The sequence below is a fragment of the Cebus imitator genome, unplaced genomic scaffold, assembly GCF_001604975.1.
Source record: "Cebus imitator isolate Cc_AM_T3 unplaced genomic scaffold, Cebus_imitator-1.0 Scaffold925, whole genome shotgun sequence".
NCBI classification, from domain to species: domain Eukaryota; kingdom Metazoa; phylum Chordata; class Mammalia; order Primates; family Cebidae; genus Cebus; species Cebus imitator.
In genome coordinates this window covers 121839-144126 of record NW_016108240.1, presented here as the reverse complement: position 1 = coordinate 144126, position 22288 = coordinate 121839, and the positions used below count along the sequence as shown (strand labels likewise).

The window sequence follows — 22288 nt, the reverse complement described above, 5'->3', positions numbered from 1 at the left end:
TTTACACTGTTGGTGGGAGTGTAAATTAGTTCAACCATTGTGGAAGACAGTGTGGCGATTCCTCAAGGACCTAGAAATAGAAATTCCATTTGACCCAGCAATCCCATTACTGGGTGTCTATCCAAAGGATTATAAATCGTTCTACTATAAGGACATGTGCACACAAATGTTCATTGCAGCACTGTTTACAATAGCAAAGACCTGGAACGAACCCAAATGCCCATTGATGATAGACTGGACAGGGAAAATGTGGCACATATATACCATGGAATCACTGTTATCTACTTAAGCTGCATGTAAGAAGAAAGTCTATATTCTTAGCACCCATTTTGAGTACAGACTTTCAAGTTAAAAAAAAAAGTGGAACATGGTGGATGACAATTCCTTTTGAAACTAGGGTAGTAAGACCGGGCATGGTGGCTCACGCCTGTAATTCCAGCACTTTGGGAGGCCGAGGCAGGTGGATCACAAGGTCAGATGTTTGAGACCAGCCTGACCAACATGGTGAAACCTCGTCTCTACAAAAAAAAAAAAAAAAAAAAAAAAAAACTAGGGCAGTAAATTTCTGGAGGGATGGAGTTTCACTCTTGTTGCCCAGGAAGGAGTAAACTTGCCTCAGACTCACAAAGTGCTGGGATTACAGGGGTGAGCCACCATGCCCAAACCAGGGCAGTAAATATTAATGCCCAGGGACCACTACCAACTGACAAAACCTTCAAGAAATCCATCCTCCTTCTGTAGATTAATTAGACTATACAAATCACAATCTAAAACAGGGCTTCATTTTGTGGGGTAGCGACTTTAAAAATCCTGACTGAAGTTGGGCACGGTGGTTCATGCCTGTAATCCCAGCATTTTGGGAGGCCAAGGTGGGAGGATCACCTGAGGTCAGGAGTTTGAGACCAACCTGTCCAACATGTTGAAATGCCATCTCCTTCCTAAAATATAAAAATCATTTGAACCCGGGAGGTAGAGGCTGTAGTGAGCCGCCATCGTGCCATTTCACTCGTCTAGAAAAAAAGAGTAAAACTCTCAAAAAAAAAAAAAAATCCTGACTGAATGTTGCAGGGTAATCAAGTCAGGCAAATAAAACTGGCTTTATAGGCTGAACACGGTGGTTCACGCCTGTAATCCTAGCACTTTAGGAGGTTGAGGACAAATCACAAGGTCAAGAGTTCAAGACCAGCCTGGCCAACATAGTGAAACTCTGTCTCTACTAAAAATACAAAAAATTTAGGTGGGCGTGGTGGCAGTTGCCTGTAATCCCACTTATTCGGGAGGCTGAGGATCAAAAACAAACAAAAAGCCCCAAAAACTGGCTTTATAAACATGCATGATAGTTTCCTACTGGTTAATTTCCAGTAAGAATAATGGACACAATACTTGTGACTTAAGTTTTTCTTGGACTAGATGCCCTAAGAGGGTAGCCTGGTTAAGACAGGCTGAATGGGCAGTCCTCTTACCTTCTATGTTTGCAAAATCTCCAGGAACGCTTTGTAGATGTCTGGTTGGCCATGGAAACTGTTCTTGATCTTATTAAAATAGTTGATGGCATGATTAAACTCCATAGGTTGATTGTTCTGCAAGGATGGGGCCATTCCCAATGAGATAGTCACTGGTGTGTGAGGCTGGACCAGTGGAGAATGTGGGGATTACTATGGTGGAAATGGGGGAGTCTGCTGACTGGCTGGAGTATGTGCTTGTAGTTTGGAAGGCTAAGAAGAAAAAAAGTCTTTATTCTCCTCAGGTGCATAGATGAGCTGAGATAGAGAAAGTTCAAACTAAAGAGAAACAAGGTATCAACTTATATCACTCAGGTCAGGTCATTTTAGTACAACATGAATCATACTGGGCAGCCGTGGGCGTTGTAGAGGGTTCAAACATGCTGATACAAATATCTCAGTCTCCTATTTTCTAAATAAAACCTTAAAAATGAAGCCATCTCCAATTATAAGGGAAGCTTTTTCATATGCAATGTTTAAGCTTAATAGCTCAACCACTACAAATAGAAAAAAATCTCATTCTACCTAGCCTTTTGGTGTCAAAAAGAGACAACACCTCAATTATTGTAGTAGCTCCACATAACAAAGTCTTCTATGCCAACTCTGTCCTGTATGACTGAAGTGATGGAATTGTCCTTTATTTGTACTGTCTTACATAGCCACTAGCCACATGTAGCTACTGAGCACTTGAAAGCTAGTGCACCTGAAAAGCTGAATTTATTTAAATAATCCTATGTGGCCAGTGGCTACTGTTCTCAGACAGTGTAGTTCTAGATGAAGAACACCCATCTTCATCATCATCATTGCTCATTAAATCTTCTGCTTAGCTCGATGTAATCTGGAAAATGAAATAACTTTCATAAAATGATAACCATGTGGGCAGTAGCACAATTTGACTATGGTAAGATGATGTTTGAGTCACCACCTGTTGGGATATTCATGGTTTTATAAGCAGAAACTGTAAAGAGAAAGGCCTTGAAAGTTGTTGCTGTGTTGATTTAAATAGATATCTAAATAAATGGTGTGTAAATGAGAACCATAAGCAACTACTGCATTTTCTCTGATGAATCTTTGTAATCTTGTGTCTCAGTATCTAAGTCTTACATAAAGGGGAAATGTCAAAGGAAGGTGCTTTCTAGGGATGCATTCACATTGATGCAATATTTCCCAAGTGCTCACCTTGCTGACTTTGGCAGGTGGGGGCTGAGGAGATGGCTGGGCAGGAGCTGGGGCTGATTGGGCTGAAGTCTGGGAAGACTGTTGGGGTGGTGGCTGAGGCTGGGGCTGGATGCCATGGGTAGAAATCAGATGAACCTGGCCAGGAGTTGTCACATTCACCATGTCATTGGTTTGCACCTCAATTTTGTAGTCGGGGCAAGAAGGTGTTGAATCTCATTATCAGTTCAGGGGGCCTTTGAGTAGCTAGGATACATGACTAATCACTCCTGAAGTGCAGATGCTGATAAAAAAACAAAAGGAAAAGTGGTGGAATGCAAGCTTGACAAACAGCCTGATGAGAGAAAGATTCATTTTTTGTTTGTTTTTTTGAGATGGAGTCTCACTCTATTGCCTAGGCTGGAGTGCAGTGGTATGATTTTGGCTCACCGCAACCTCTGCCTCTCGAGTTCAAGTGATCCTCCTGCCTCAGCTTTCTGAGTAGCTGGGATTACAGGCATGTGCCACCATACGTGGCTCATCTGGTATTTTTTGTAGAGATGGGGTTTCACCATGTTGTCCAGGCTGCTCTCAAACTCCTGACCTCAGGTGATGTGCCCATCTCAGCCTCCAAATGTGCTGAGATTATAGGTGTGAGCCACCTCGCTCCACCAAAATTTCACTTTCTACTAGGTTTTCTCTAACAGGAAAACAGATAAACAATCTATACATTATAAAATTAACACACAAGGAACTCTAAAATTCCAAAGCCATTTAGCTTTAGACTCCAAGATACCTGGCCACAATTTTTTTTAAAATTTGAGACAGAGTCTCATTCAGTCAGCCAGGCTGGAGTGCAGTGGCACGATCTCAGCTCACTGCAGCCTCCACCTCCTGGGTTCAAGCAATTCTCCTGCCTCAGCCTCCCAAGTAGCTGAGATTACAGGCACCCACCACCACGCCTAGCTGATTTTTTTAATGGTCAAAATTTTGAACAGAATATACATTTATAGCAATAATCCTACCAACCAGCCACTCAGGCAATATATATAAAAAGCTACAAATCCCAAATAAGATCTAATCATTGCTATACCAATATACATCATTTCAGCATGCATAACATGGTTCAGATGAGTTACACTCTTACAACAGGGAACCATGCCCGAATATTAAGGTTATCTAAACCAATTTGAAAACCAAGTAGAGGCCAGGCAAGGTGGCTCACGCCTGTAATCCCAGCACTTTGGGAGGCCGAGACGGGCAGATCACGAGGTCAAAAGATTGAGACCATCCTGGCCAACACGGTGAAACCCTGTCTCTACTAAAAATATTAAAAAAATTAGCCAGGTGTGGTGGAACACACCTGTGGTCCCGGCTACTTGGGAGGCTGAGGTGTAAGAATCGCTTGAACACAGGTGGCGGAGGTTGCAGTGAGCAGAGATCATGCCACTGCACTCCAGCCTGGTGACAGAGCAAGATTCCATCTCAAAAAAAAAAAAACAAAACCAAGTAGCTTAAATCACTACCAGTGTTACTTCCCTGATTGAGACAAAGCACTGGACAAAATTTAGTTACGAAAAATTTACCCAATGGAGACAAAAAAAGTCTAATGGCAGTAATTTCCATCAATAAAGGAATGCACACAATAAATGCACGATTTCGAAAATTCAGCCCCCAAAACAAGCATCCTTTATCTTCCAGTAAATCAACTATATCCTCTTCCTTCCAAAATCAACATGCCAGTTATAAAGCTTGAGTACAATCACACATGTCTTTTACTTCTGAGATTTACATTTCTTCATGATGTCAAGGAAATCGTTGTAGACCTGAGGCTGACTACCAAACTGCAGTTTCACCTGGTCAAGATAGGACAGTGCGTCTTCCACCTGAAGCAGGGATAAATATCAAGGTTATAAAAAGAAAATAAGCTAACAATTATAAAAAAAAAAAACAAAAAACAAAAAACAAAAACAAATTATTTATGCCTAAATAAGCTTAACACAGTAAAGTAAAAATAGATATGTATTTATGCCTAAATAAGATTAGCACAGTATGTATACTTATATACATAAATATATATATATAAGTATACATACTGTGTTAAGCTTATTTAGGCATAAATACTTATATATAAATACATATATATTTATATACAAATATATACTTATGTATGTAAATATAAATACATATATATTTATATACAAATATATACTTATGTATGTAAATATACATAAAAACTTATATATTTTACATATATAAATATATATACTTATATACATCTATATAAGTATGCCTAAATAAGCTTATCACAGTAAATAAAGTAAAAATATATTACTTTATTATATAATTATATGTATAATTGTTAGCTTATTTTCTTTTTATATATTTTATATATTAATATATTACTTATGTATAAATATATATAAGTATTATGCCTAAATAAGCTTAACACAGTAAAGTAAAAAAATATATATTTATGCCTAAATAAGCTTAACAGAGTAATTATGTATACTTACGTATATTTATTTATATAAATATACATATAAATACTTACATATATATGTGTTTATGCCTAAATACTCAACACAGTAAGTAAAGTAAAAATATATTACTTTATTGTATAATTACATATATATAATTGTTAGCTTATTTTCTTTTTATATATTTTATATATTAATATATTATATATATAAGCATTTATGCCTAAATAAGCTTAACACAGTAAATAAAGTAAAAATATATTAAATGTATACTTAAAAGTTAGTATGGAAGTGAATAATAAATTCAACCTTAAAATAATAATCAACTTATCAAATCTGTAGCCTTGCCTTGGATAATTCTGAAGAGATTGATCACTGAAGAATAATGACATTGATGTATCATTTATTCATTAATTCATTTCTCAAGCATCTACTAATACAACATGTCAGGCCCAATGTGGCACCAAGGATTCAATGACAAATAATTTGTAGCCCCTCTCCTACAGACGTTTCTTCATATCTAGCTGGGAATCATAACATAGTGGGTAACCTGGTAATTACGCAGTGCCTGGAGATGATGTGGCAAGGATGCATCTTCCCCATGAGAAAAGTGAGGGTTTTTTAGGAGATAACATATAAACTGAGACATAAAGATGAGTACAACATAGCAAAGTAAAAATCAGTGAAGAAAATCAAAGAAAATAACACGGGCAAAAACCTAGACAGGATACCATATTGGATATTTGGAAATCTGAAAACAGTTTAGGTTGGCTGGAGGATCTGTAGTGAAAAGGAGTGCTGGAAGGAAAAGTAACAAGACATGAGACAGAAAAAAAGTAGAATCTAGATTCTGAAAGTCACAGTAAACCATTGTTTAAAAATTAGTTATAGGCTGAATGCAGTGGCTCATACCTGTAATCCTAGCACTCTGGGAGGCTGAGGAGGGTAGATAATCTTGAGCCCAGGAGTTTGAGAGCAGCCTGGCTAACATGGCAAAACCCTATCTCTACTAAAAAACAAGGTATATAAAAATTAAGCAGGCATAGTGGTGCACGCCTGTAACCCCAGCTATTGGGAAAGTGAGGCATAAGAATCACTTGAACCCAGGTGAGGGAGGTTGCAGGAGTTGAGATCATGCCACTGCACTCCAGCCTAGGTGACAGTGAGACTCTGTCTCAAAAAAAAATAGTAAAATAAAAATTAGTTATAGAATAACCCTATGCTTTAAAAACCCTGTGTGACACTTACATAATAAATAAGATGCCTACATATAAGACTAGTGAGGAAATTCTCCCACCACCTAAAGCATAGTCCAACTCTTATATAAACTCTCTATACATCCATGTATACAGTTCCAGAAAGCAAAACTTAAAAAAGACAACAACTTGGATGCAGTTATTTAGAAGCTACAGATTTAAGGAAGCACTTGGGGAGACCCTTAGACTCTGCTGATAAAGTTTCTTAGCTCACTTCAATAGGGATTTACTTTTAAGGCCCTGAAACTTCTGAAGTCTACAATCTTGTCAGAGAGAAAAACACAAGCAAATGTAAAGAGAACCTGATAAATATGTGCCAAATATCACTGTTGCTGACATTCAATACTAACAACATGCCTCAAATCACTCAACTCCCTTGTTACCACTTAATTTATGAAAAACAAACAAAATACAATGTTGAGGCTTGAAATAACGCATAAGTATTCTCACTGAACGTTTCTTTCTTTCTTTCTTTTTCTTTTCTTTTCTTTCTTTTTTTTTTTTTTTTTTGAGGGTTTCGCTCTTCTTGTCCAGACTTGAGTGCAGGGGTGCAATCTGGGCTCATGGCAACCTCTGCCTCCTGGTTCTAAATGATTCTCCTGCCTCACCCTCTTGAGTAGCTGGGATTATAGGCATGCACCACCATGCCTGGCTCATTTTGTATTTTTAGTAGATATGTGGTTTCACCATGTTGGTCAGGCTGGTCTTGAACTCCTGACCTCAGGTGATCCACCTGCCTCCACCTCCCAAAGTGCTGGGATTACAGGAGTCAGACACCACACCCAGCCAGAAGGTTTCCTTACTGTATAATATAAATGCTTTATTGAAGTTGATTCGAATGCTTGTAATGCATTTTAAGACATCCAAAAATGGCAGGCAATGTGGGAAAACTTAGTTAAATTATGTGGAGACACAAGAAGCATTTTACCTCTCCACATTAGAAAGGAAATTCAACAAGTTATTTTATGTAGGAATACAGTTAAGAGCTTGTGACTAAAAGAACACAGCAAGAAATCCTAACTCTATCCATGACTCACTCTACAGCCCCAAATCCAAAACTCTTCCTAGTTTCTGACATGTGCTGCATCCCGCGCAGCAGAAGGGTTCAAAGTCCCAAGAGAGAACAGTGGGGGATGACGAAAAACACAAAGATGGACATAGAAAAAAGTGGGTCCAGGTGGTCCGGGAAAGTGAAAGTATCAGTTTCTCCGTCCCCGACCTGCCTCAGAGTACTTTATATGTTCACAAAGTACATAGCAGAGGGAGGGTGTGGTTACCCAGAACAGCCTCATGCCTATAATCCCAGCACTTTGAGAGGCTGCGGTGGGTGGATCACCTGAGGTCAGGAGTTCGAGACCAGCCTGACGAATATGGTGAAACCCCATCTTTAAAAAAAAAAAATTCTCATACTTCAGTTAACATACCTTAGCTAAGAACTATCTTGCAGCAAGGTCAGTGAAAGCTGGTTATCTATCTCTAGGTGCGACTGCTCTTCTCCTAGACATGCACATTCTCCTATTATAGTTTCGCTTCTCTTGGCGTTTACCCAAAGTTCGCAGCAGCCTTGTTGCTCACCTCCCCAGAGAGGGTGGGCTACCCGGCTCTCTTCACTTGTTTCTTTGCCAGTTTCCGTAAAGCAAACAAAACATAATCCGTGTACTGACACCAAAGACTCCTGTGAGGAAGGTAAAAATGGATGTTGTGCTTTGATGGGGCTGGTTGAAAAAAGCCATAGAAATAAATACATTTTTGTTAGTTTAATACTAAGTTTATAAGCTATTTTGCAACATTAAAGTGTAACTACTGAATATATAGTGTTAATACAGAATTAAATCATATGCAACCAACTTAAAAAAATACACTTTCAGGACTTAGTAAAGTGCTAAGCCCACAGCAATAATACATTTTGGTACACAGCCATCACTTTACAAGACAGTGAAATTTTTAAGGAAAACATCAATATTGCTTATACACATTTTCCCAAAGACGGAATCCAGAGTGAAGCTTCAGGCCTAAAAAATCTGCACAGTATTTAAAGACTATGCATGGCCAGGCGTGCTGGCTCATGCTTGTAATCAAAGCACNACACATTTTCCCAAAGACAGAATCCAGAGTGAAGCTTCAGGCCTAAAAAATCTGCACAGTCTTTAAAGACTATGCATGGCCGGGCGCAGTGGCTCATGCCTGTAATTCAAGCACTTTGGAGGCCAAGGCGGGCGGATCACCTGAGGTCGGGAGTTCAAGACCAGCCTGACCAACATGGTGAGACTCAGTCTTAAAAATAAATAAATAATAAATAAATAAATAAAGACTATGCATTAGTTGATATTATGTAAGCCAATATAGGGAGTAAATTTTATAAAATTCCTCTGACTCACTTAGCTTTGCTGTACTTTATAATATTTATGTAGCATTTAATGTCCTTAGACCAATATTAAATAAGTTTCCAAGAATCCACACCAATGAGGGCAGGGATCAAGAAGAACTAAATAACTATCAGGGAAAATAGAAGACAGGTCTATTGCTGCATATGGCTGTGTCTTTCAAGGGTTTGTTGCTCATTGCTGCCTGCAAACTTAAATAGGCCGCTATAACCAAATGATGATTTAATATCTCTTCAGAGTTTCTCCATTTATTATTTCCTGAACTCAATTTTATATAAATGTAAAATTAGAAGAATTGAAACCTGAACACTTGAGGCAACAATCACACATTTTGAAAAGTAATATTCAAGTGGTCAGAGACACAAGGTTAGCTGGCAACACAAGCTTCACCTCTCCACAGACACCTCATGAGTTTGAAAGCACTGGAAACCTACCACACATACTCAGCAGAAAAAAATGAAAACACTGATAATTCATTCACAGTTACAGTTTTCCCTAAACTTTATAAAGATTGCCCCCAAAAGGAGCATGTGTTTTACTAAGGATTTTGTGAATCAGTTCAGCTATTCATAAACAGGAACAAAAAGATGAAGGTAATAAAAACATTACAGACATGAGCTGGGCATAGTGGCTCGCACCTGTAATCCTAACACTTTGGAAGGTCGAGGTGGGAGGATCACTTGAGGCCAGGAGTTTGAGACCAGCCTGGGCAGCACAGTGAGACCCCATCTCTAAAAACTAAAAAAACAAAAAACAAAAAAATTAAAAAGAATTTAAGAAGAGTGAACTGTAAGACATATTACTGGGCCAATTTACTGTATAAACCTGTAGCCAGTCATATGTGTACTGAATAGAGAGTTCAAAAGGAAGCAGCTAAGAAATGGATTTTAAGGTTTACTTTGTATGAAAGGGTCCCTCAGTCCTGATAACATTTGAGTGGCATGCATTCCTACAGTCCACAAACATTTGAATATATTCTTCTCTGGAAATATACACTGGTGCCAAGATGGAAAACATCAGCAAATTTCACAAAAACATAGTAAAACTTGTGATTTGACCCCTAGTATCTCAGGTTTAAAGTTGTACCACTGTGACCGACAAGCTGAAGCCAATATTTCCTGCTAAAGATAAACTTTTTGACCCAAGAAAAGGAGCTGAATACCACCTTCGGCCTCTGAAACTGCTGCTGTCTTGGCACTAATGAAACTGGTGGGGCTGGATGAGCATGAGTCTGGACCACCTGGCCTCCGTGGGGCTGCCCAGCAGCTATTGGGTGATGATGGCTGCTATGAACTGCTGCTATGGTGTGCCCATGACTGCTGGAGCTCTGTGGCACGGCTGAAACCTGGAGTGAACAAGATACAGACAGGAAACTTCAAGGCTTGTACTTTCTTCCCTAAACGTGTCTGGATAACTAACACAAATGTGCAAACATGGAGGGGCCTGCTTCCCCTTCCACCCCAAGGCCGGGGATGGGCTCCAGCGGTCCTTCTTCAATGGGCGGGGTTGAGTTGGGGAAGCTCCCCACCGATAGGGGCTGGAGAAGGCGAGCTAGGGGGAGGGGCGGGAAGTCAGTAGGCAGGCTCGGTGATTGGTTGAGTCTTTGATGGATGGGTATTGCGTCCAGTGTTGTCTCATCGTGTTTCTTAATTTCTTTGATACATGGTTAAAATATGCTTCCCTCTGGGTAGATAGTATTGTCTAGTGGACTAGGCATAGGCTGTGAAGTCAGGCAGACTTGGTTAAGATTCAAACACAATTGTTACCATACCAATAATTGACTTTCTAAGCTTCAGTTTCCTCACCTTTATACTAGGGGTTAAGATGAAGTCAATCATCATATGTAAACACTACCTGATGCTGCATGTTGTTACTGTTCATGCCTGTGATCCACACCTCTCTTGTGTATAACATGAATAATAAGCACCGTAGATATGGTTTGTTGCAAAATTGTTTGCTTCATGGCTTTGTGTTCTGAGTCTACAGCTAGATTTCATGTATTCTTTGTCAGGAATTCTGTGTTACATTTCTTGGTCATTCGCAGTCTTCCTTTCATAGTCCCCAACCTTAATCTTGCCTGTATGCCTGTCTTCACACTGCTCTCTGTATGCTAGTTGTGTTCCAAATGTTGATGACAGGCTGTTCTTTTCTGATTTCAAAATGCAGATTTCCTGATGTAAATATTGAAGAAATCACATGGAATCAAGTTTTAGTAGTTCAATAAATAAGCTATGTTGAGTTAAACACATTTTGAAATATTTATTTAATCCCAAGTAGAATCACTATTTTTTTTTTGAGATGGAGTTTCACTCTTGTTACCCAGGCTGGAGTGCAATGGTGAGATCTCACCGCAACCTCCACCTCCCGGGTTCAGGCAATTCTTCTGCCTCAGCATCCCGAGTAGCTGTGATAACAGGCACGTGCTACCATGCCCAGCTAATGTTTTGTATTTTTAGTAGAGACGGGGTTTCACCATGTTGACCAGGATGGTCTCGATCTCTTGACCTCGTGATCCACCCGCCTCGGCCTCCCAAAGTGCTGGGATTACAGGCTTGAGCCACCGCACCCGGCAAATCACTATTTTAAATCAATGTTTAAAAGGCATAATAGTATTTTCATGTAAAATACATTTTTTCTTTGATAATCAGTATAATTGTGTCAATGCATGCACAAAATCAGAGTCTGCTAAGAATTATCAGTAGACAGTTTTCACTTAATACTACTTTTTAATGTAAAATCAGTTACCATGGCCTTTTTCTTGGAGCTCAGATACAGCTTTGATTATAGTTATGGACAACGCCCTGTGGTTCTGTTAGCTTTCACACTGCGATGCTAAGAGCAGATGGAAGAAGGTGCCATAATATTACAATGAAGTCTTCAAATGAGTGTGAAGAATCAACCTCCTAAAATTTCCTAGATTTCTGCTTCTTATGGCTGCACCTGTGTGGTAGTTAACATTCCTTGTTTGGAGGCACTTCAAGTCTCTTCCATAGCACCCTGTTTGGGATCCTGCCCATGAAACTCAGATGGACAGGAAGGCTGCTCATAAAACTTGGAATAGAAAAGAAAAGAGGCCTATGGGTTTGAGTCAAGGCTACAGATACTCTCTTTGTGTTTCATACCAGGGATAAGGAGCCAAAATATATTGGGGAGGAAAGCCAGGAGTACAAGATATATGCTCAAAAATCACTTATTAGACTATAAGGATCTGAATGAATAAATCAAGCCTCCACTAGGTGCCAGACATGACTACATATTCTTGTAACTGTAACTCTCCTATTTGATAGATATCTAGACACCTTTGTGTAACTAATGCAGCCTTCAAGTAACTCAGATTCTAAATTTTATTTTGGTTCATTGTTCAAATAAAGCAGGTACATTGCAGGGGAAATTTTCAACTTTTACTTTCTTCTATTGATATTCCATAGATTTGAAAGAATATTTTAAAATGGCATGTTAAATATTCTTCATAAAAGTTAGTAAGTACAAGTTAAGAGTAGCACTTTTGTTTTTCTAGAAATGCATGCTTTTCATGGTACTCTTCCACTCCAAGCAGGGTCCTTGTGTAAGCTTGTACAGATTTTGCATCACACGACTCCTGGTGGGGGGACACTCTCATTACGAAAGTGAATGTCAATCCCTAGAATTGTGCAGTGCATTACCTGTACAAGTATACCTAGGGTCCAGCATATGTGTGACCTATTCTCCCAAGCCATATTTAAAAGTTTTTGAAACGTGGGTATAGTCATCATATACATGAAATTTTAAAAATTATTCAGCACTAAGCCAGAGTGATATGTGCAGTTGCTATTAGAGGAAGCTCTAAGAGATCAGCCATGCCCAATATTTCACTATCTCATCCCTGGTTGACTACATTAGGTGACCTTAGACCTTTTAGTGGGAAATAGTTTGTGGCTTGACTTTTTCCCTTCTGTGCTGCTGTCTTACATTAACCAATTTCAGTTCCACCTGAAGACCCTGTTTCTGGGTGACTATTTTAAATTGTGATTCTGTAGAGCAGTATATCTGCAATTAAGAAATATCAGAAAATGCAAAAATATCAGAAATATGTGAAAAATACAAATTACTAGTGCCTATTTCATGTTTGTAGAATCAGAAGTTCAAAGGTGGGGCCTGGGATTTTTAAAAACCTGCTCTGGGGTATCATATTTCTTATGATGTGACATTGCTCTAGCAGAGCATCTCCCACACAGCTTCGTCACTACCAAAGCCTGTAACTAAAGCCAAGCTGGTAGATTGGGGGCATCCCAGGAACTTCTTACAGGGTCATTAAATCTGCACATGTAGTGAAACTCCTTAGGGTGGTTTTTGTAAGTTACTCTATTGTGTAGTGTTCTTAAGTTTATTTTATTTGAGTTAGAGCTGTTCCAAAACACAGAGCCATATTCCAGCTAACACAGAGGTTACTGATTGGGGACTATCCAGTCATTTAAGACAAGAGGGCATGCTTTTCTTCCATGAAGCCAGAAGGAAGTTACATGCATGATTAAGAAAACTCTTTGGAGTTCTGTCTCCCTGCTCAGGCTGCAGCATACTTGCCTGCACACCATTTTGTGGAAGCCCATGCACGACTATGTCCATGTTAGCGATGATGAAAACTGGCAGTCAGTGAAGTTCAATCTTCTAGAGGCACACAATCAGCAACTGGCATGGCCAGAATGCATTTCTAGTTTCCTGGGATTCCAGCTTAATAATGTTTTGTTTTTCCTCAACACTATAGCCCCTCTATATATAGCATATGTGGTGAGGAGGTTGGGGAGAGGGCATATGTGATTTGATATGTTGGTTGCTCTGTGGTCATGAGCAGAATAGATGCTCTGGGCTGAGCCTGAGCGTGTGGACTGCGGCAATGTGTGCACAAGTTGTGCTGACTTATGCGGTAATAAAGAGTGATCATTGCCTGAAGTTGCTTTTTATTGTCATTATCTCATCCGGGGGACCATTTTGCTTTGTGGCAAAAATGAAGAAACTCCAAACCAAGAGATGCCAGCTTTGGTTTGGACTTCTCAGCCTTTCTTTTCTGCTGGCCTCTGTTTTGGTCCCAGCACTTGGGATGATGAATGTCCTCTCCACATAGGGGGGAAGGGCCTTGCCCTGAAAGGTGTGCTGGTTACCAGCCTTGATCTTTAGGAAGGTGGATCCTGTGCATTTTGGTAGTTGACTCTGTCTCTAAATCATTGAGAAACAAATGTGTAGGGAATGCCTATGGAGGAGTGTTATCTGGATCTTGAAAGACTTGTCATCCTTGGGTTTTAGCAAAAGACTTGAGGTATTATTTCATCTCAGGGATGAGAACTACGTTTTTCAGGTGGCTTCTTAGTTATTCTAAATAAATAATTGGCTTTGGCATTGGTTTGGGTTATACTTGTACCTTGTCTATAATTGTAGGCCCTGTGTAGAAAAATTTCAGAGCAAAGTTCTGGTCAGATAAAATAATGTTCCAAGACAGCTGTCTTCACATTGGTGTTCATACAAACACTGGGGCACATGAAGACATCACACTCTTAATTTATATATGCTTTTTCCTAAAATTGATGTGTTCCCCCCTCCATGATTGCCTTTCCCTGGCATTACCCTGTTATTAAGATATTTTTATAGAGATGTGGTCTCACTGTATTGATCAGGCTGTTCTCAAACTCTTCAACTCAAGTGATCCTCCCATCTCAGCCTCCTAAAGTGCTAGAATTACACACATGAGCCACCGCACCTGGCCAGGGTTACCCTATTATTTATATCCAACTGCATTGCTTTTTTGCTTTTGTGAGTGAATGAGGGCACTGTTAATAATTATGCTAGGGCATCAGGTGTGAATCAAGATTACTTTGGACAAAATATCATTGTATGGTCACCTTACCCTTTCCTATTTTACAAGAGGAAGGCAAACATCCTCCCCTTCCTAAATCTTGCTATACTGAATGACCCTAGGCTGAGTAAACTTCCAGATGCCAAACAAAGAGACAGTTGAGGATGCAAGCCTCCTTAAGGAATAGCTAGTAAGAACAAAACAAAGATTTCAATAGAGAATAGCGCAGGGACTGCACCTCATGTCAACCATGAAATAAACTCCTGGTAATGCCCTGTCGCTTCTCCCTCTCCCTCCCTATCTTGTGATTGAAATTCAGAGGTGAGATGGTTGTCACAGGGATGTGTATTAATATATTTACATAAAACAAAAAATGAAAGCAGACTTTTTGGGGTGGAACACAAATCTGATTTGTCTGATGAGCTTGACAAGGAGGATCAGTGTTACAAATAGGGTTATGTGACAGATATTATACTTTCCTTAAATCATATGAGTGTAATCTTCAGCTCTAGGATTTTGAAAAAACTATATATATTTTTTTGAAAAAAAATATTTTTAAGCCCACATACATTTTAAATTACACCTGTAGCAACTATTAAACATATTACTATTGAAAAATAAACATACATAAGTGATACATAACTTTTTACCATTCTTTTAGCAATTTTTTCTATAATTTTAACTTTGAATTTAGATTCAGGGGACACACGTTCAAGTTTGTTACCTGGATATATTGTGTGATGCTGAGGTTTGGGATATGAATATCCCATCACCCAGATAGTCAGCATAGTACCCAAAGTTAGCTTTCCAACCATTGCCTCCTTTTCTTCCTTGCCTCTCTACTAGTTCCCATCTTTATGGGAACTATTGTTGACATCTGTATATCTATGTGTGCCCAGTGTTAGTTCCCAATTCTAAGTGAGAACTTGCAGTATTTGCTTTTCTGTTCCTGTGTTAATTTGGTTAGGATTTTGGCTTCCAGCTGCAACCACATTGCTGCAAAAGATGTGATTTTGTCCTTTTTTTATGGACATGCCCATGGTACATATGTGCCACATTTTCTTTATTGAATCCACCATTGATGGGCACTTTGTTGATTCCATGTCTTTGCTATGATGAGCAGTGCTGTGATGAACATGCAAATGCATGTGTCTTTCTGGAAAATGTTATTTTATTTTGAACATATACTCAGTAAATGAGATTTAGCAAAGATGTTTGAAGACAATTTGAAGCACGTGCATTGAAGCAGTTGTGATGTTTTATGTCCTTGCCTCCAGCCTCAGAGTCACTGTCACAATTTCTACAGCTCCCATACATTTTCAAAGCCCATCTGCCTACACACACATAGACGCACACACACACACGTGCACACACACACACATGGAACCACCATGAATGCAGTAACTCCTCAAATGGGTGAATTTTTTGCTGGAAAATGATCCTGAAAGGAAGCCTCTGTCATCTTGTCCAGTCAGGCAACCAAAATTTCCTGGCCTGGACACTTTATATGTGACTGAGTCTGTCAGAGTATGAGTCCACTGATCTCTGGGGAACTTGTCAAGACAATTTATTCCAAAGCATATCCACTTTTTTGACCATTTGGAAGCCATGAAGTGAATCTCTGTTCATGGGTTACTAGAATTTATACTCAGGCCACGGTTGTCAATCTAAGTAGATCTTTATTTATTAGATTGGCAAAATTTTTCCCTGTTCCTAGAAGATAGTCATTTTGTCTTATTTTGTTCTTTAGTGAATCTTGATACAGTGAAAGAGATGGAACCAAAAGGGAGATGCTTGAAAAATTTCTTGAGGAAATTAGACATCAGTCTTACTGGTCCATGCCTAGGGTGTGAGGCAGTTATGGGAGAAGGGGTCCTGAAAGGGAAGTAAAATCATGTTTATACAGGAAAGAAAATGATGTTGGAATGACTCTTTTATCTTATTTGTAAAGCTTTAACCTTAACTTGCTAAAATAAGACTCATGAGTTTCAGTTCTGAAGGCAGGAAGGCAGGGGATACAACAGAATAGATTGAGGAAAGGGCTTGCTGCTTAGAAACAGGGGAGAGTAAGGAGGGCCATATGGGACTGCTTCATATGGCAGCTTGCTCACCTGTGCAAAGGGCAACATGAATGGTGGAATTATACAATGTGGACGCAGACTCATTGGTGGGTAGATACTTCTAATTCTTAATTGAGGTCTCTGGATTGTTCTGAAAAAATCAATTCTTTCCGAATAGGTCTGCTGCTGCACTGATACACCTGTGGCATTTGATTGGAAGATTTACAATAAGTGGCCTATGTTTTTGCAGATTCTTAGTTACAATATGGCACCCTGCCATATTTTATTCTGTTTGACTTTGATAAGAGTGACCTGCCACACATGGAAACAGTGTTTGCTGAGGAATTCAACAACCAGGCACTCTTGCAAGGCTGGAAGGTTTATAAAAAGCATGTTTCAGGGTTGTGCTGTGCTTCTTCTGTAAACTACTCATATTGGTAAGTTAGCCTGCGAAATAGTTGCCTAACTAAAGAATGTCTCTACAGCCAAGATGAAAACAATTAAGTGAGTAATATACACATTTATTTTTTAACATTTGACAGAGCTCATTATGCCAACACTGCTACTGTAGGTAACCCAAAACCAAAGAAAAGCTAACACAGAATTCTAGTATCAAAAAGCTGACATAAAGGGCACCTGCCCTGACTGGCTGAAAATGCGGCTAGGGTCCCCACCCACTCCCTCCTACTCCACCCTCAGAAGCAGAACATGGTCTGAAAACCTTTGAGCCAGCCAGTCTCTAAAACCTCACTTAGCCCACTCTAAACCATGAGTTTATTCACCATGGTTTATTCACCTCAGCACTTGACACAAGCGACCAGTAGTTTTTTGCTGTGGGAGCTGTCCCATGGATTGTATTTCTACTAGATGCCAGCAGCAGCCCTCCTCCCACCACAGCTGTCACCATCAAAAATGTGCCTTAGGAAGGTGGAGGTAAGAATACTGGCCTAAGCCACCTTTTTCACGATCCTGAACCTGAGAATTTGGTTGCTATTTGGTGCTAAGGAATGTGCTCAGAGATCTTTCTTTAATAATGGCCCCACCATAGACCTTGACCAACCTTGGCTGCATTGGCAGGAGGCCTTGAGATGCCCCATTTCCTCTTCATGAAAATGTACTGTGTTCCTAGACAAGGGATGAAGCAGCTCACCATTGCACTCCCACTGCTGACTGCAAAATCTACTCAATGCATAAGGCCTCCACAATGCATAAGGAGCATGGCAAATAGGATTCTCGGACTGGTTTGAAAAAGGTGGGAAAGAAAACAGAGTCAGAAAAACTGGGCCAGATTCCTGGATTCTAATCCACACCCAGAACCAGTCCCCTCAGGTCCTGACTGTGCTGTGTCTGGCAGGGTCCAAGATAAGTGACACTGGTCCCTGCCCTCAGGAAGGTCCCCATGGACCAGGGGAACTTACCTGTCATATGAAATATAGTATTCTCATGGTGGATGTGAAAAGAATGCAGTCTGAGCATCATAAAATGTAAATCCCACTGACAAAGGAACATTTTTAGCAGGGGACATTTATCCTGCCATGTAAGGTGAGCATGAGAATGAGCAAAGTGCACCTCGCTTGATTTCCACCGAGAAGACATGGCACCATATCAAAAGACACAGCACCATATCAAAAGACACCAACTGCTAAGATAACAGGAAAAGGAACAGGGAAGTCCTGAAGTGCTGTCTTCCTCTCAGCCCCCTAGTCCAGAAAGGTCTCCACTAAGGTTCAAAGATGACTGAGATGTTTTATCAGCCTTTGTCAATAGAATGGTTGTCTTGGACCAGTTTCTGTGCCACAAAATGAACTCACGTCTGAGGAATCCCACATTTTGGTTTTAACCTAGGGTCCCTGTACCATTAGGGATCCCAGCTGGCTCACAAAAGCCTGCTGGTATGACCTCACCCCCTTAACCAGGAACGAAAGTCACCTTAGTTGGTGCATTGTTCACTAGTGGCCCTGAAAAGGAAAATATCATGTTCCCTAGAAGGGAAAATGCAGCTGTCTGTGGATGGGAGTGCCTGGAAAGCAGTTGGAGGGCATGGGCGAAACACACCTCCATGGGGATGGCCATGATTTCCTTTAAAAAGTTACGTTTCAAAGACATCACAGTGTCTGTCAAGGGTGTGTACTGTCAGATAATCTTTAGGTGCCCCTTTGTGTATTTTGAATGAAAGCCAGTTTGAAAACCAAAGGGCAGAAGTTGCTAGGTACCTATTTTAGAATGTAGATTTTCCTAGAAGGGCTTACACACTGTGTGGGAAGCTGCCAAATCAGTCCTAGGAACTACTCACTCTTGGAAAAATGGAAAACTTTCATGGCAAAATTGCGATCCCCATGAGGTACCTGCTGCACAGGTGATGAACACAAAAATACTTTTGGAGAAATAAGGGGCAAGTTTTTCATTCCTTTTCTCCAGTAAATCCTGTTAGTCAGTGATTCTTAAGGCCCAGCGAAGCCAGGGAGTATGAGTACCAGCTCAGAAAATAGGAAAATGGAACATGTGATGACTTCTTGTTGGGCAGGAAGAGGGCATGGGAGCACAGGGACTGTGGGAAAAAGATGAGATGGAGGCCAGACACGCTAGTGGGGGATGATGACTAAGACACCTGGCTCAGGAATCTCAGAGGGATCAGGAAAGAGAGAGGGGCAGGTGGACAGCAGCTGGCATGCCTTGGCTTAGCTTGCATTTGGGATTGGGAACATTAGCTCCCCGGGGCTGAGTGATCACCACTGCTTTCTGTGGAGTCTCAGTTTCCCCTTCCAGGCATGGGGTACTGCACTTCCATGTCCCCTTGTGGCTGGGTGGGGCCATGGACAGGCTCTGACCAACAAGCCTGGGGTGAAAGCAGACACTGCTGAGCCTAAACTGCTGTGACAAAGGCAAGCAGCTCTCTCCTTTTCCCTTCCACAGGGGGACCCAGAGTTCCCCACAGGCCATCGAAAGGAGCAGGGAAGTGAGTTTCAGGCTGCATTTAAACAGATGAGAAACTTACAAGAGAAATTAAACCTGACTGCTCAGGTCTCGTTCCTGGGAACAGGGCCTGACCAAGAAAACACCAATGAGGCAGGCCCCTCACAGTTTCAGGAGCAGGAACTCTCTCACGTTCAGGGCTAAAGCCAGACAAACTGCCCTCTAGAAGACAGTAGTGAGCTGACAACCCACACAAGAGGTGACTGACAGCAGAAGGTCTCCTCCCATCGTTCAGGTCCTCTGGGGCAGGAAATTTTTCTGTATGTCCAGATACCACCTGGAAACAAGCAGGAAAAACACAAGACAGAGGAGCATTCCTGGAAGATGCTCGCCCATTCAAAGGAGGGCACTGAATTGGCAGAGAACAGGACAGCCTTACTCTGAGAGTGAGTCTGTAAGCTGGTGAATTTGGTAGATTAAACTCACTGATGACACTGCCTCCCTGAAGGCTGCTGACAACAATGAAAACATCTACTTGATTCTGGTTTGTCTCATCCTGTAACTTGGGCTCTAGAGAGGGGTCTGGACACTCCAAAGCTGGAAAGGGGACGTGGAGAATCAGAAGATAGGAGTGTTTCCCTTCCATATGACCACTCTACAGCAGTGTCTGCATGAACCTTGTTATTTCAGAGCTTCTCTTTTCACCTGCAACATACCGTATGTCAGACAAGCTTTGATTTAATCAAGCTACACGGCCACCAAAACAATGCCTGTGTGTTAGAACACGGGCATATTTTACATGGAGGCCATCACATTTGGCCTGTTCTCAGCACAGAACACCCACAATGCATCTGCAGGGTTGTTTTAAAAATCAGAAAGAAAAAATGGTGGCTTAAAAATAGAATATCTGTTGGCCCTTTAGATCTAAAAATTTTAGGAAAGACAAGTTAACATAATTCAGGATCTGCTGTGCAGAAGCAAAAATACCTCCAGATGTCATGCACCTTTATAAAAATAAGGTTTGCAGGCTCCTTTATTGTGATTTGAATTTTATGGTCTAGTGTCTGGGAGCACAGGCCAACTCCATTTGGCTCCTTCCTGGCCTGTGAACATAAGTGGGAAATATACAAAAACTATGATTTTATAAATAAAATGGGGAAACTATTTAGTATTATTTTAAGATTTCATCAGGTGAAGTGGTTGTCAAAAGAATTGGGGGTACTATTGAAAAGAAAAATAGAAAATGGCAGACCAAAATATAACAAATGTCCACTGCCAAAAGTAATGTTTTCCTGTCAATTTTTAAGCATGTGAGTATGGTTTCAATGTATTAGTAAAAGTATGTGTTGGTGTATACATATACATATAAGAATCTAATATATTCTATATACATATATACACATACTATATGTATTTATAGATATAGATATCCACATATGTAATATCTGTATTTTGAAGTATATGAAATAAAGCTATAAGAACTTTACAAAAAAAAAGATTTTCATCAGATATTTTTAATTTATTCTGATTTATATCAGGAATTGACATTTTAAATATTTTATTTTTCAAATTTTTAGAACATGTGTTTGATTAAAATTCAGTGACTTTTACATCACATGCTATTTGAGATATCATAGATTTCAAATAGTCAGAAGTCCTATGTTATAAGAAAGCATTTAGTATCTTATTGTCAGATCTAAGCATTTTTCCACAATCTAATAATTTTTCTTGCAGAAACATAGAGTGTAAATGTACACTACTTCCTAAAGTGAAAAATAGATATGTTAATGCTGAGAATAGTTTCTAAAATGCTCAGCCATTAACTGTATTGAAAGCATTGAGCAGATTATTTCCTGCTTCCACCAAGAAATGAACCAAGTCTATGTTTTGAGGAAGCATGCTCAGTGGCTTAATGTTGAGATGGTTGAGAATTTCAAGGAGAATAGAAAAAATCCTGTCTCTTCTGTCTGCATCTACTTTCTATTGTACGGTAAATGATATCCTACTCTGAAATGTTACTTTTGATCAAGTTAAATTCAAAGCAATTTCACTTCCATCACTGTCTCTGATGGCGTTACCCCACTAGGTAGGCACTTTCACTTTTCAGCATCTGAGTTATGAATGGAGTGGACCCTGCATCTGGAAATGGGAGGCTTAATACAGGCATTTTTGGGGAACAGGAAAAAATACAAAATGTTTATGTTTCTTCCTAGTCAAGTGCCAAGAGCTTGCATCTCACCAAGACCATGCATCTCCGCCCCAAGCCTGCACTTGCAGATCACGTGACTAAAGAGTATGAATTGAGAGTTGGAAAACAGCATCATCTGAAGTGCTGCAGAGCCAGCTGGATCAATGGTCACCTAAAATAGCAATAGTTACTAAAACAAAAGACTATTTGCACAACAAAAATGTAAAATAAGGGCTGGGCCTGGTGGCTCATGCCTGTAATCCCAGCATTTTGGGAGGCCAAGGCAGGTGAATCACAAGGTCAGGAGTTTGTGGCCAGCCTGGCCAGCATGGTGAAACCCCATCTCTACTAGAAATACAAAAAATTAGCTAGGTGTGGTGGCTGGCTCCTGTAATCCCAGATACTCAGGAGGCTGTCAGGAGAATCACTTGTACCCAGGAAGCAGAGGTTGCAATGAGCCAATGAGCCGGGATCACACCACTGCAACTCCAGCCTGGGTGACAGTGCCAGACTCTGTCTCCAAAAA

At 40.2% G+C, this 22288-nt stretch overlaps 1 pseudogene; it reads right to left on the bottom strand.

Moving 5' to 3' along the window:
- LOC108298270 overlaps positions 1-13379 on the bottom strand; it is a 31495-nt pseudogene extending 18116 nt beyond the window's left edge.
- Positions 13380-22288: the final 8909 nt, after the last annotated feature.